Source organism: Sphaerodactylus townsendi, linkage group LG02, assembly GCF_021028975.2.
Source record: "Sphaerodactylus townsendi isolate TG3544 linkage group LG02, MPM_Stown_v2.3, whole genome shotgun sequence".
NCBI lineage: Eukaryota > Metazoa > Chordata > Lepidosauria > Squamata > Sphaerodactylidae > Sphaerodactylus > Sphaerodactylus townsendi.
In genome coordinates this window covers 20,693,444-20,707,426 of record NC_059426.1, presented here as the reverse complement: position 1 = coordinate 20,707,426, position 13,983 = coordinate 20,693,444, and the positions used below count along the sequence as shown (strand labels likewise).

The 13,983-nt window shown below is 44.6% G+C and overlaps 2 protein-coding genes across 4 annotated transcripts in view; one reads left to right on the top strand and one right to left on the bottom strand.

Moving 5' to 3' along the window:
* The window catches only part of LOC125426207 (aldehyde oxidase 3-like), a 343,943-nt gene that overhangs the window by 242,131 nt on the left and 87,829 nt on the right, over nucleotides 1-13,983 (top strand). The window lies entirely within an intron of this gene.
* FAM126B (family with sequence similarity 126 member B) overlaps nucleotides 1-13,983 on the bottom strand; it is a 67,241-nt gene that overhangs the window by 34,401 nt on the left and 18,857 nt on the right. For 2 of the 3 annotated variants that reach the window (XM_048486433.1, XM_048486431.1), the window contains exon 2: nucleotides 760-854. The exons of the other annotated variant lie outside the window; for it this stretch is intronic. The gene's annotated coding sequence lies outside the window, so the exon portion shown is untranslated. The remainder of the gene's footprint in view (nucleotides 1-759; nucleotides 855-13,983) is intronic. 3 annotated transcript variants of the gene reach the window in all.

Here is a 13,983-nt window from a genome sequence, read left to right as displayed (position 1 = left end):
ACCAAGAAGTCCAGCTGCCTCATCGTTTTCGCCTGCCTCGACCCCGTTCGTGTCAGTCGAGGCATGCAAAAACGACAAGGCAGCAGGACTTCCTGCTGCCTCCAAGTGCCCGCAACCCCCCTGGAGTCCCCCCTCCCTTCCCTCCCCCCCGCCGGCTGGGCTCCCAACCGGCAGCCAGCAGTCTCTTCTCCGAGGCCAGGGGTGGGGCTTGGGGAGCAGGAAGTCCCACCCCTTCCTGCTCCCCAAGCCCCACCCCCCGGCCTCAGTGCTTATAAAAGCAGGTCTCCGAGGCCGGGACTGCAGTCTCTTCTGGCCTGCCTGGAGGGGAGGTCAGAAAATACTGCAGGCTGGGTTGGGAGTCTTGTGGGGGGAGGTTAGCATCCTAGACCTTGCCCATGTCCATGGTGACATGGGTGGGGTTGAGGGCAGTGGGAGGTGGAGCCGGGATGGTGGGGGCAGAGCCTGGGGGGCGTCCTGGAGACAATTTGTCTCCGGGCGCCATTTACCCCCGGTACGCCTCTGTCCAGCAGAAATGTAAGAGTGCAGAAACACATCTGGTTCACCAGATAAGCCTCTGCCACTCAGGTGGAGGAGTGGGGAATCAAACCCAGTTCTTCAGATTATAATCCACCTGCTCTTAACTACTACATCACATAAACTGTCAGATACCCAAGTAAACTGTCAGATACCAAATCACTGTCTAACTTGCAGCCACTTATGCAAAACATTCAACCACATACATGAATTATTCTACTCTACCTGTGTTAAGTCAGTTGTTTAATGGAGGTAGCGAAGGAATGCAGCCATTTTCCAATCTGGAATACATTTGTCAGCCTTTAAAACAGTCACTAGCTCTGTCAATAAATGAAAAAAAAAGTTTTTAAAAAGGTGAAAAGGCAAAAAAGGTGAAAACAAAACTTGAAGCGAAATATGGCTAGATTCAGATGCATCACCAAACCACAATCCAACATGTCTACACTAAGCCACAGTTAATGTACAAATATCAGACCACATTATAGGCTTAAAAGATCTACAGAACAGTTGCCCAAACATGGAGCAGAACATCCAATGTCTATATGGCAGTGATGGCGAACCTTTTTGAGACCGAGTGCCCAAATTGCAACCCAAAACCCACTTATTTATGGCAAAGTGCCAACGTGGCAATTTAACCTGAATAACCCCCTCAAGCAGGGGCAGCCTGCTGTAGCCTCCAGCAAGTCCCACATGCGCCGCTCTGCGCCTCTCTAGCATCTCTGCCGTCTCTGCCCCCTCCCTCCGGACAACAGCCACCTGGAGCACAGGCACCAGGCTCGCTGAGGTGCACGCACATCAAGTCCAGTGGCCCAGGCCAGCCTAGATGTGTGTGGGGGGGATTTCCCCCCACGACGAAATCTGTGCACGCGTGCCCACAGAGAGGGCTTTGAGTGCCACCTCTGGCGCCTGTGCCATAGGTTCGCCACCATTGCTATATGGCCATATGCAGTTTGCTCTGATGAGAGAAAAATATACAACAGGGTAAATAGATCCAGATTCTTTATTCGGTCATTTGATCAGCATAAACAAACAAATATTTCACTCTGTGTGAAATATTAGGGACAGATATTAGGGACTCAAGCATAAAATATTAGGGACTCAAGCAGAAAATCAACTAATGAGTAATTAACAGCCCAATACAGTACTGCTGCCACACCACCTTGCTGCCACCAGAGGGCTTCTAGATGAAAAATCCCAGCTGCCTGCTCTGCCTCTGGGATCGCCTCTGGATCGCCCCGAGCTCCATCAGTTTACTCATTAGGCCGGCGCTGCTGTGGAAGTGGTGCCTGCCCACCTCCATTTGCCCTCCTGGCCAGCGTAAGTGGCTCTTACACTGGCTGAGAGGGCAAATGCATCAGTACGAGCCCCTACCGCCTCCTGTGGCTGCTCCACCCCTCCTGGATTGGGCTATAAGGCAACTGAAATAACCAAGATGACCAACCTGCTGGAATCACAGGGGCAAAAGAGGACAAATATTCATATCTGAGGATGCGAATTTAAAAAGCCGCTGGCTACAAGGAGTGAACATTAGAACAACTCTCCCCAAAATCTGTGTTACACACTGAGGAAAAACTAATCTGCCCACTTGCCGATGTAAAAGTGGCATTAGCTATACAACTGCAAAGCACTTTGGGGTGCAAAGGCCACTTTGGGATGTGATGATTTGGATCTTTCCAGGATGAATCCATTTCAAAGCTATGCCTTGGCCAAAATGCTTTAAGAATTCAGGAGAGACAGAATGGGTTACGGTCAGTTCTTAAAACACCACCCACAGAACGATTCATATGGTGCACCTATTTTCATCTGACCAAATTACAGTGAGATTAGCTATGAACAGCTCCCTGAAATATTGAGATTTGCCTTATCAAACTGTGAAATTATAACACTTTCAGAGGTGGTTTGCGATCACCTGACTTTGCCAAGGAACCCGAGGTTGACCCTGAAGAACTTCCAAGATCTGAATGAGATCAGGCTAGTCTGGGCCATCCTTGGAGATGGGTTAGAGTCCATAGGTGTCAAACTCGCAGCCCTCCAGATGTTATGGACTACAGTTCCCATCATCCCCTGCCAGGTGATGGGAACTGTAGTCCATAACATCTGGAGGGCCACGAGTTTGACACCTCAGGTTAGACAAAAAGAAATAGGGGGAAAGACTTTTCACATATTTTTGTTATTAACAAATCATTTTCTTGAACATTGACCCAGCCTTGGAACCACAATTAAGAATATGTGAAAATGGCAAAGGCCTCCTAGCACCAGCTCAGGGGAACGTTACATTTAGGCATGCCATTTGACCACCCATGCCAGGTAAACCCCTCACCCTCAGCTCCAATATCCTGCCTTCAAGAAATGGAGGTGTGGGGGGGGGGGGATCAGTCTGGGACTTTCCCCAAGTCTCTATGGTAAGCACTAGAGGAAGTTCCTAACACATCACCCTGAAAGTAATGTTGCATCCTCTTCAAACTCTCCCTGTGTCAGGCACCACCTTCAAAACCATTCAGCATTTGCCTACCAAGTACCTTAATCATACCCTGTGGTTTTCCAAACATAAATCTACATTAAGGCATAGAATAATCAAAGCAGGTGTCTAAAGATGCAGCAGCAGCAGAGCCCAAAGAACTTTTAGAAAATAATAGCTTAAGGTCTTGGGCACCTACTATCAGAAGCCATTTTACAGTAGTGAAGAAAGTTTTTAGCTCTGTTTGAGCACTCAACAAGAACAGCACAGTGCAATGAAATAATGTATATCTGGCAACTGTGACATTGCTACTTCCATGTAGAGGTGTGCACCAGGAACAAAATTGGAATTTTTTTCAGATCCAGATCTCAGGGAGTGCAAAATTAGCAGTATCCTAATTTTTAGAGGCTGTTACAGGCTTTCTCCAGGGCCAAGAATAGACAAACACACAACAGCAAACAAAGAAACCCACTGACCAAAAGTCTCCCAAAGTGCAAACAAAAGCAACAAGCCCAACAGAACCAATGCAGAATCAGGGAATCCCAGTAGAAATAGCCTGAACACAATTGTCAAAACAGAGTATCCAAGGCAAACCAACTTCAGAAGAGAATACAGTGTTAAAAGATCAATTGAACCCATTTCAAACCAAGGATCTCAAGCCAAACCAACCGGTCAAGCCAATAACAAGATGTGGCAAGAAGATGCTGACACAGATTCATCATAAAATTTAAGAAAAAAGAGTTCAGGGAGCCTTACAACATCATAAAGTTGAAAGAAAAGTTCAGGGCCCACAATATGCCCACATACTCCCAAATATTTCCAGAATTTTTCAGGACCCATTTACATCAATCCCAAAAAATTCTAGATACCATCCAAATACTCAAATATATCTGAAAACTACAATAAAGTATTTTTCAGGCATATTTTTGGACTGGAAATATGCACATACTTACTTCTATAATCGAAAATACACAAACTTACTTCTATAATACAACAGGACACTACACTTATTTTACACCAACCCCATTGTTTCACTGAAATAGGAACCTGTCATTGTGAAATACAAAGAAGAACTTTTCCAAGATCCTGTGTCAGAGGCGTTCAACAGCAGCTGAACTGCATGAGATTATCAACATCAGACAAATTGCTGTGAGCGGTGCAACAAAATACACAATGGGCATATGGTGAGATTTAGCAGAGTGATCAAAGAACTGTTATGGGAATGTCTTAAGCAACACATCTGGATACTCAACCAAATGTGTTGCTTTCCCTACTGAACATTATTTTAGATAAACCTAATGACAAATTGCATAAATACCTGATGGTAGCGTGGAGAAGCAAAATAAAACAGCTCTGACTCAGGAAAGCTTATTTTGGAGCAAAATGTTCATCTTTAAGGTGCCACTGGACTCCTGCTTGATTTTGCTGCCGGCAGCTCAGCCAATTACTGCTAAGCACTGGAGAAAATCAACTACAAACTGAACGAGGTGTTGTGGGGTTTCCGGGCTGTACGGCCGAGTTCCAGTCGCATTTTCTCCTGACGTTTCGCCTGCATCTGTGGCTGGCATCTTCAGAGGATCTTCAGATGCAGGCAAAATGTCAGGAGAAAATGTGACTGAAACATAGCCATACAGTCCAGAAACCCCACAACATCCAAGAGATTCCAGCCGTGAAAGCCTTCAACAATACACACAAACTGAATCCTGATCAATCTGGATATCAGATGGAGTGCAAGCAGACCAGAAGAAAGACCTAATACACCATCTGATCACTTTGACCCAGTTTCTGTGATGGATGTTGATAAGATCCTTGGATCGGTAAAGGCGAGTATTTGAATCTATGGATCCCTGCCCATCTGTGCTAATAAAATCATGTAAGGGCTGCATCAACAAATTCTTAGTATCTAGTACTAGAATCAGCAGTTTTCCTGACAGCCTGGTCTGTTAATTCTTATCAGTTTCTCACCAGCATGGCCAATTGGCCATGCTGACAGAGGCTGATGGGAATTGTAGTTCCTGAACATCTGGAGAGCCACAGGTTCCCTACCCCTGATCTAGTATATATTAGTCACAAATGTAGGACACCTTCCCTCAGCCACAGTCGTCTGCAACTTTCGAAATCATCCCCACAGAAAAATGATGTGGCCAGTTGGAATCTAGTCCCTAACTGCCCTTTCTGGGCAAAGTGGTTGAGAAAGCAGCAGCTGACCAACTCTGTGCCAGCCTGCAAATGGGCAAAATCGGTAACTGCACACACTCGTGCCGTCTCCATTGTGAGCTTTAAAGAATTCACAAGCTCTTCGAAAAAAATTAATTGGCAGAGCCAGACCCAGAGGAGTTGCATCATAGGGGACTGAGCCCAGGACATTCATCGCCAAACCTGCCTTAGACAAGACATCAAACTGAACCCTTAGACCAAGCTTGCTGATTAAAACGCCTTAAGTGCAAGAAACAGAATGTCCTTCCCTTAACTACAAAAGGGCTCAGACCAAATGAGGAATATCCCATTTACAGCAAAGGTCTCCTCAGTCACATCCGAGGGAAATGAAACTGAAACAATTCACCAGCATTCTGCAGCAGAGCTGGAGTGCTCACGGGGACATGTCCCCGGGCGTACGTCAGCTGGTCACGTGGGGGCTGGAGAATCGCCCGTCCCCTTGGGCCTGCCAGGCTGTTCCTTTGATTGGCGAGCTGCCGCCAAGTGCCCCTCAGCCCTGCCCCTCCAGGCTGCTCCTTCAACCAGTGTTGCCTGGGGCGCCATTTCTCTCTCCCTCCTGCCCCCCCCCCCCCGGTGCCTCTGCTCTGCAGCGAGGTTTTTTCTCAAACAGCACCATACACACTGCCTAGAAGAGCTTTCACAAGGTTCTGTATTCCGTTTCCTCACAGAATATGCAGTAATATTATATACACACAAAGCCAGGAAGCTGTTTTACACACTGCATAGTATTGGCTATCACATACAAAGCCCTACATGGCTTTGTCCCTTATATATGTAAGACCCCCTCTCCCACACGACAGCTTCGCTCATCTGAGCAAGGTCTCCAAACCCACAAATGGGCAAAACCAAAAAGTGACCACACACACGCCTTCTTTGTTGTGCCTCCCCACCTTGTGCAAAGGCCTGCCTGAGGAGGTCAGGAAAGCTCCCACCCTCCTGCCTTTCCCTAAACTAAGCAAGGCTGCACTATTCAAGAACATTTTTCTACACAGGCAATGAAGTTGCACTGTACTAAATGATTCACAAAGTTACTTAGACAAGTTATTAAGGGCTATGGTCTATGCTACTGTGTTTAGCTTACTGAAACTAGGATCCTACTATGCCATTTTTGTTGTCATTTAATATGTCATCCTAACCTACACTTTGCTTCGGTTCTATTTTCATATTTCCGGCTGGTCCTACAACTTTCATCCTACTTATTGTTTATTGAATACCCCACCCTGCCCATTGAACTGACTCACTCTGTGTAATCTGCCTTGAGTCCAAGAGAGAAGGGCCGACTATAAATGAAGGCAAATAAATAAACTAAGATTTCCTCTTCTTTTTTCTGCTACAAGTTACTCATCTCACTGAACTGCTTCTTCAGGGAGCAGAGAAACCACAAAGATAGCATGGAGGGTGAATTGGAAGCCTGCAGAAGGAAGGGGTACATTAATAACAACCCCCCTTTACCATTATCAAGATTCAGTCTTAAAGAAATTATTGGTAGCAGTTTGAGAAGATACAATAAATGGTTAAATTAACCCACTCTAGTCTGTCTTGGGAAAAAAATGTTAGTAGGGCTGAATATTCCTCCGCCACACAACTCAACATCCCGGACCTTCTTGGTTGTAGAATGTTCTGCCTGTGTTCAAGAGTCTACCTAGCTCTGCTCCCCTGGCTGTCCGTTTGAAAATTTGAAAGTAAAAATACATAAACTATAAATGCTTTTGCATCAAAGTACCATGTTCAATAATACACAAAATAATGGTTTTGACAAGGAAAGCATGTAAATGATAATTCTCATATTTGTTGAAGGCTATATCCTAATGAGAGCGCACACCATTTTCTCAACCGCTGCACCTCAACTGACCATACTAACTACTTTTTTTGAGACAAAGTATAATTTATATTAGTAAAAGGTCTTACTAAAACAGGTTTTGACTTAGGTATTCACAATATAATAATCCTACAGAAGGAAAAATAACTTTGACATCTCCAAATTACATATTAATTGGTTTGGTAGCTAACTGAAAGTAGAATTCCTTTTTCTTAGATAATATGGCAACAGTCACTATTGTTTATGGGACTGACTTTTCTCACTCTCCCTTTCCGTCACATATCTTTTCAACTCTTTGCTTACATGCTATTTTTTCTATGCATTTTGCTGTAATACATAACGTAGTATGAAACAAACAGCTGTGCACAAGGCATAACACAACTTTCTTGCTTACTCTGGCAACCATACTGCACAACTCCACAAGAGGGTTACAGGTTAGTTGTGAGTCTGATGCTGATGGAAAGTGCTGTCAAATTGCAACTTAAAACCCAGAGCTGTTTGCTCCGTAGTGACATTTTCCATTGGCTTTTTGTCTGCACAGGGATTCTCCTCCTGAGAAGTGTTCCCAGCAGAGCCATCTTGCCCGCCCCTCTGCTCCTTTGTTTGGAGAGGCTGCCTGCAGCTTTTTTCCCCCCTGCCATCTTTAGTCTAGCATTATTTTGCTAGACCATGTCAACTTCTTGTCAATTTCACTGGGTCTTGCTCCAGAGACAGACCTTTAGCACAAAAAATAAAAAAGAAAGCTCTTCCATTTCTTCTGAAATGGTAGGCTGAAGAATGGAAACCAAACATATGCTGATCTCCTTCACCTTCCCTGCAAATGGAGATAAAAAGTCTCACTTTCAGAGCTTCCAAAAACCTCAGGGATTCTATTATCTGAAGGCGGGGTGAGTGCTGAAGAAGTGGAAACATATGCGTGATCAAGAATCAAACCCGAAGGGAATATCCGCTCAATGCGAAGCAGACCACAAGTGATAAATGGCCACGGAGACAACTGTAGAGTTTTTAAGGGAAAGAGATGAACAGAAGTGTTGTGCTATTGCCTGCGAAGCAATCCTGCACTTCCTTGGTGGGCTCCCATTCAAGTACTAACCAGGCCAACCCTGTTAAACCTCCGAGATCTGACAAGATCAAGCCAGTCTGGGCCTTCAAGCCCCTTGTCGTGGTCCCTCCTGCTGTAGGTGACGGCTCATCTGAGGAAGAATTAATAGAGCCTCAAAGAGAGACACTAGCTGAATTAATAGAGCCTGAACCAGCCAAGGCTTCTGGCTCAGAGCTAATTAACAGGACTAAGGAAGATACCAGTAGCTCTGCGTTTCCAGATGTAAGCCAGCGTTGCAGACGAAGGTTGAGACTGGCCTTAATGGAGAGGCACCACTCAGAAAGGTTACAGGCTAGGCCAGTGTTTCCCAACCTTTTCAGCGTCATGGTACCCTTGACCTCACTCTTCATATCTCACAGTACCCATGCCATCCCCCCCACCTTCCCCTCCCAGTGCCCGTTCTTGCCACCCCACCCCCCACACCTTCCGCTCCCCGGGTGAAGGGAAGCACTGGGGGGGGAAGTGGCTGCTGACCTTGCGGCAGGCCTTGCCCTCCTGGGCCAGCTCCATGTCCTTGCTGGCGCTGGCAGGAGACACCACAAAAGTAAGGGGGGGTAACGTTGCCGCGGTACCCCTGGGACATGCTCACGGCACCCCAGGGTACCATGGAACCCTGGTAGAGAATCACTGGGCTAGGCATTACCCAGAGTCTTTGCAGGAGTAGTCCCAGCAAGTAGCTCTGAGAAATAAAAGGCCCTTGGCAGTTGTGGTTACAAAGTGTGTTCTTCCTGATCTGTGCCTGCATGCCACTGCTGTCTCCAGACCTTGACTGGCCACGGACCAGCTTCTTGACTTTGATTCTTGGATTCTCCTTGCTGTTGTGTACCTTCCTGACTTCTGACTCCTGGTTTGTTGGACATTGCTCTGGACATTCCCATGGATTTGGTGTATCTTGAATTATATCCTGCTAAACTATTGTCAGTACAGACTCAGCTCTCGGTCTCCTCAGTACTGCGTGTTGCTGTGGCAGCACACCAGCCCCGCCCAGCCTGCACATCCCTTCTAAATATCACCGCAGTCCAAGCAAAAGATCTGATGGACGCCTTCTGCTAAAACCATTTTTGTCAGTGCAACTTAGCGCTGCATTGCTCACAATTATATTTTTTTTAAATCAAAGAAATAACAGATCAAAGCAATCATACATTATAAGATGCATCCTGTAATTTAACAGAACTGCTTTTTTTCAGCTAAAGAGTAAATGCCATTTATACCTGGGAATAACAAGAACTGCTGGCAAAGTGGCAGAAATTACCCCCACAAGGCAGCTGTCTAGACTTTAAGACTGATGGTTTTTCCCATGCCGCAGGATAACTATCTCATACTACCACCCACCACTATTGCCATCCAAAACAGCAATATGGCTGAAATAAAAGTAACTGAACATTATGCATAAGATCCAGAATTCTTTTATATCTTTTTCAACAAAAAGAACTAAGTGGAACTGTAATTTCATTCGCCATGTGCTGAACTGTCTTTGTTTTAGAATGCTTCGCTTGTGTCCTAGTGCCTACCTAGTTCTGTTAGGTAGGCAGGCACTAGGGTCTAAGCCAAGCATTCTAAAACAAAGCAAATGGCAGCTGAAGTTACAATTCCACTTAGCTCTTTTAGTTGAAAAGAGCCTTCAGTAAGGCTCTTTTAGTTGAAAAGAGCCTTCAGTAAGTTGAAAATAGCCTTCAGTAAGGCACTAAAGCAACATAAGAACATAAGAGCCCTGCTGGATCAGACCAGTGGTCCATTTAATCTAGCATCCTGCCTCATACAGCAGTCCACCAGATATTATGGAAAGCCAATAGCAGGATAACTAGGAAGCTAAGAATATACCAGTCACAAGAATGGGCATAATTCTTAAATTTATCATCAACAATCACACTGGAAACCTGTAATGACTTAAGAGGGAATGCATCAAGTTCTAACATACTTGAAAAAGCAAACTTTGCTAGTATTGTACAGGCAACCATTTTAATAATGGTATTAGGAAGTCATTGAGCCTACCATATTAAACTGATAATTCTGCAAATTTGTGGAAACATGCTAAGTGGGGGTAGAGAAGTTAAATTTCTGGCAATGCTGAAGCCACTGAAAAAACTGAATAAGTTAATTATTAGTTGGAATCTATTTGTATCCATTAAGGTAAAGAAGCAAAAACATGTATTCGCTGGCTGATAACTATTCAGAATGTAGTTCCTTGTGCTATAGGAAATACAAGATCTTTCTCATCTTTCTCTTAATCATGAACCAAAGCATCAAAACCTGAGCATCTGAAGACAGACCCAGGGCATTTTTTTACCACCTTGGTTTCTAGCCTTCGAAACACAAAGTCATGGTTCAAGTTCTAATAGTGGGAAAGTTCTATCAGCTGGTTAAAGCAAAGCTTACATTCCCAGGAGTTTTAAACATAAGCCATGTGCTACCCAGGGTCGGGGCAAGGGGGAACTGTGACCGGGGCATGTGCATGCCCTTCGCCCCAGCCTCATCCCCACCCTGCCCCTGGAACGCCCCGGCCACTCCCCTGAACTGGCGCGTGCCTGGGGTGTCGCCCCCCCACCCCATTGGCACAATGCCACTGCTGCTACCACATCCTGATTTAAGTATATATCATTACTGACTATGTAGGGGGACACGTCTCATCTATAAGAAACAAACAAGATGGAGGTTAACACTAGATACCATAAGGTACTTAAAATATTCAATAGTGAGTGCAGTTATTTTTTTTACCAGTTTCAGGAAAAGCTGTCAAATCTTTATTAAGAATACTAGCAGTGAGGTCCACTGTATGAACAAATACAACCCACTCAAGAAAACTACTGGTGGGTTAATGGCACCCACTGAGGGGACCAACCCCTCCAGCCTTTCCTCCCATCTTGGCCCTTACCAGCTTCCTCTTCATCCTCTTCCCAAATGCCTGCAGCGGCACACAAGATGAATGGCGCCCACAGAGGGGGGCAATCCCTCCTGCCTTTCCTCCCACCTTTGCCCATGTCACCAGCTCCATCCTCTTTCTGATCCTGTTCCCAGATGCCTGCTCCTCTTCCCAGATGCCTGCATTGCCATACAACAGTTAATGGTGCAATTGCAGCAACTAGCAGTTGCAACCCTCCCATGGGAAAACTGGGTTTAATACCCCACTCTGCCGCATGAACAGGGGACTCTCATCTGGTGAACTGGATTTGTTTCTGCACTCCTACTTATGAAACCTGCTGGGTGATCTTCAGCTCGTCACAGTTCTCTCAGAACTCTCTCAGCCCCACCTACCTCACAAGGTGTCTGTTGTGGGGAGAGGAAGGGAAAGACGTTTGTAAGCCACTTTGAGACTCCTTACAGGAGACAGAGGGGGTGTAAATCCAAACTCTTCTTTTTCTTCTTCCTCAGAGAACAGCACGGAAGGGGGATGCCAACTTGGGCCTTACCCAAGGAAGGACACACAACTAGAACAGCTTCTGCTGAACCTCTGATTTGCTTGTTGTGTTGCTTATTCTCCAAATTTGTTCTCAGACTCTACATGCTTCCCGCTTTTTCTTTTGCCATTCCTATATGTTTAATAAAGTTTAAAACTGAAGTACTGTTCAAGCACAGGCCAAAGGGAGGTGCATTTGTGGAGGAGAATTTCCATGTATCCCTAGATTTTCAGGTAACAGTCCATGACACAACACCCTATCAGGCAGCTACCAAAGTACCTCAAGGCAACCATGTGTAGATTTCTTTTTCTAAAGAGCGTAGTAATTTCAAAATGCAGGGTAATTTCAGCAGGCATATTTTGAATAATCTATCTTGAGTAAAGCAGCAATTTCACACTGGCATAACTGCCCAAATAATGTTAACAGAACTATGTCAAAGATGATTATTCAGTACTTAGTCAGATGCTAAATTGTAAAAAGGAACAGATAAAAAGAATCTTGAAACACAAAGACAAAGACTGACACTTCAATCTTAAAATATGTCTACTAGAAAGTAAATTCCTTTTATATCTTTAGGATTTAACAAGTACATATGCTGACATTTGAAATATAGTTAGGCAAAAAGGTGTATTAGTCAGTTGTCCTAAATAATAGTGAAAGGTCTCAAAACAAAAGAAATTTAGGAAGAACAGAGTATCTCTGATCAGACTCCTCAATCAAATTCGGCCCCCCTCCCATTTCAGATACATATGGTAGGACCTCAATTTAGCCAACCAAAACCAAAAAACTTGTAGTCAGTGCCATATTCCCACCTTTTGTACAAATGTCAGCTGTACTTTACTTGGTTTTCCTCTCTTTGATTGGGGGTGGGGGGAATCTATAAAAGCAACCCCGCACCGAAACACAGAACTTCTAGTCTCTTATTTTGAGCAAGTACCAGCTACTGAAAGCAGCAAAAATAGAAAAACGTGTTAGCTTTGTTGTTGTCTATAACTGCTGCTAATTGCAACAGTAATCAAATCCAGCCAGCAAAAAGCAGAGCAAAGGGTAAAGGAAAAGAAACGTCACAGCTATTAACAAGAAAAATTTAGGGTAGAATAAAGTTAGGCGGTTGTAACATTAGAATTATCGAATAAGGACCATTACGTACTGACTCAGGAGTCCTTTCTTCCTTGAGTGGTTAAGAGAATATCTGGGTGTTTTTTATTCAGGAGACTTAGAATAAATCTCAGCGAGTAATTTATTCTAGTCTCCCTGATTAGAAAACACCCAGATGTCCTCTTCCACTCAAAGGAGAAGGACCCTTCATGGGTCAGTACCAATGGTCCTTATTCGATAATAGTAATTTTTAACACTTCTTTTAACACTTCCTAGGTGTGCTGAAACAAGTCTCCTGGAAACTCCAAAAAGCAGTCCAATGCAATAATTAGAAAACAGCACACTTTTCCTGAAAATAGCATTTAGAGAGGACTAGAGAATACAAAGGAACATAAGCTAAAGAACACAAGCTTGGAGAAGCAACTTGGGCAACCTTGGAACTATTAAAACTTCAACTAGGAAGCCCAACATGAACAATAATTGCACAAAATACAGTTGCCTGGCAAAAGTGAGAGGAAAAAAAATGATGACATGGAAGGGCAGATGTTCTCTTCCACTCAAAAGAGAAGGACCCTTCACAGGTAAGTACCAATGGCCACTCTCCATTTGAGCTCGAGGACATCTGGATGACCTCCCCTAGCAGTGTCACAAAAAAAGTGGAAATCGTTTTCCTCATTCAGGATATGCTGCAGCATTCTAAGACAAAACCTTGCCTCCACAGAGCTTAAAGCATTTAATTTGTAGTGTCTAACAAATGGAGAAATGGAGGACCTCACTGCGGCTTTACAGATTTCTTCTACAGAAGCATTGTTATTAAAGGCAGCATTGCGTACCAAATGAGCCATGATCCCTGTCAGAACAAACAGGCTCTGAATCTTATAAGCCTCTGCAATGGACTCTCTGGGCATTTGCTAGTGGTTGGGAAGATAACCTGCTATGGTTGGCTATAGAGATAAACCAGGCTTCTGATCTTCTGAAGTCCTGAATCCCGATCAGGAAGGCCTTTAGTGAATGTTGAACATCAAGTTCATGCCAGTATATCTCTTTGGGATGATGGGAATTCAGGCAAAAAGAAGAAAGAAGACCCTCCGTGTCTGTTCAGGTAAGTTCTGGACCACTACATTGTCTGTCCTTATTAAGACATGTGAACCTTCCAGCGGGGTTTGGAAATGTTGAAGTGCCAGGCAGATGGCCTTAAGCTCCAGAAGATTGGAAGTCTGGACGCGGGATACAACCAGACACCTTGGACTGGGAGGTCCTTCAGCATCACCCCTCAACCTAGGGGCTGGCATCCGTGAAGATTTGTTTGCGGGAACTGATCCAAAAAGATTTTCCTTGATCCAAATTGGACCACTTGGTC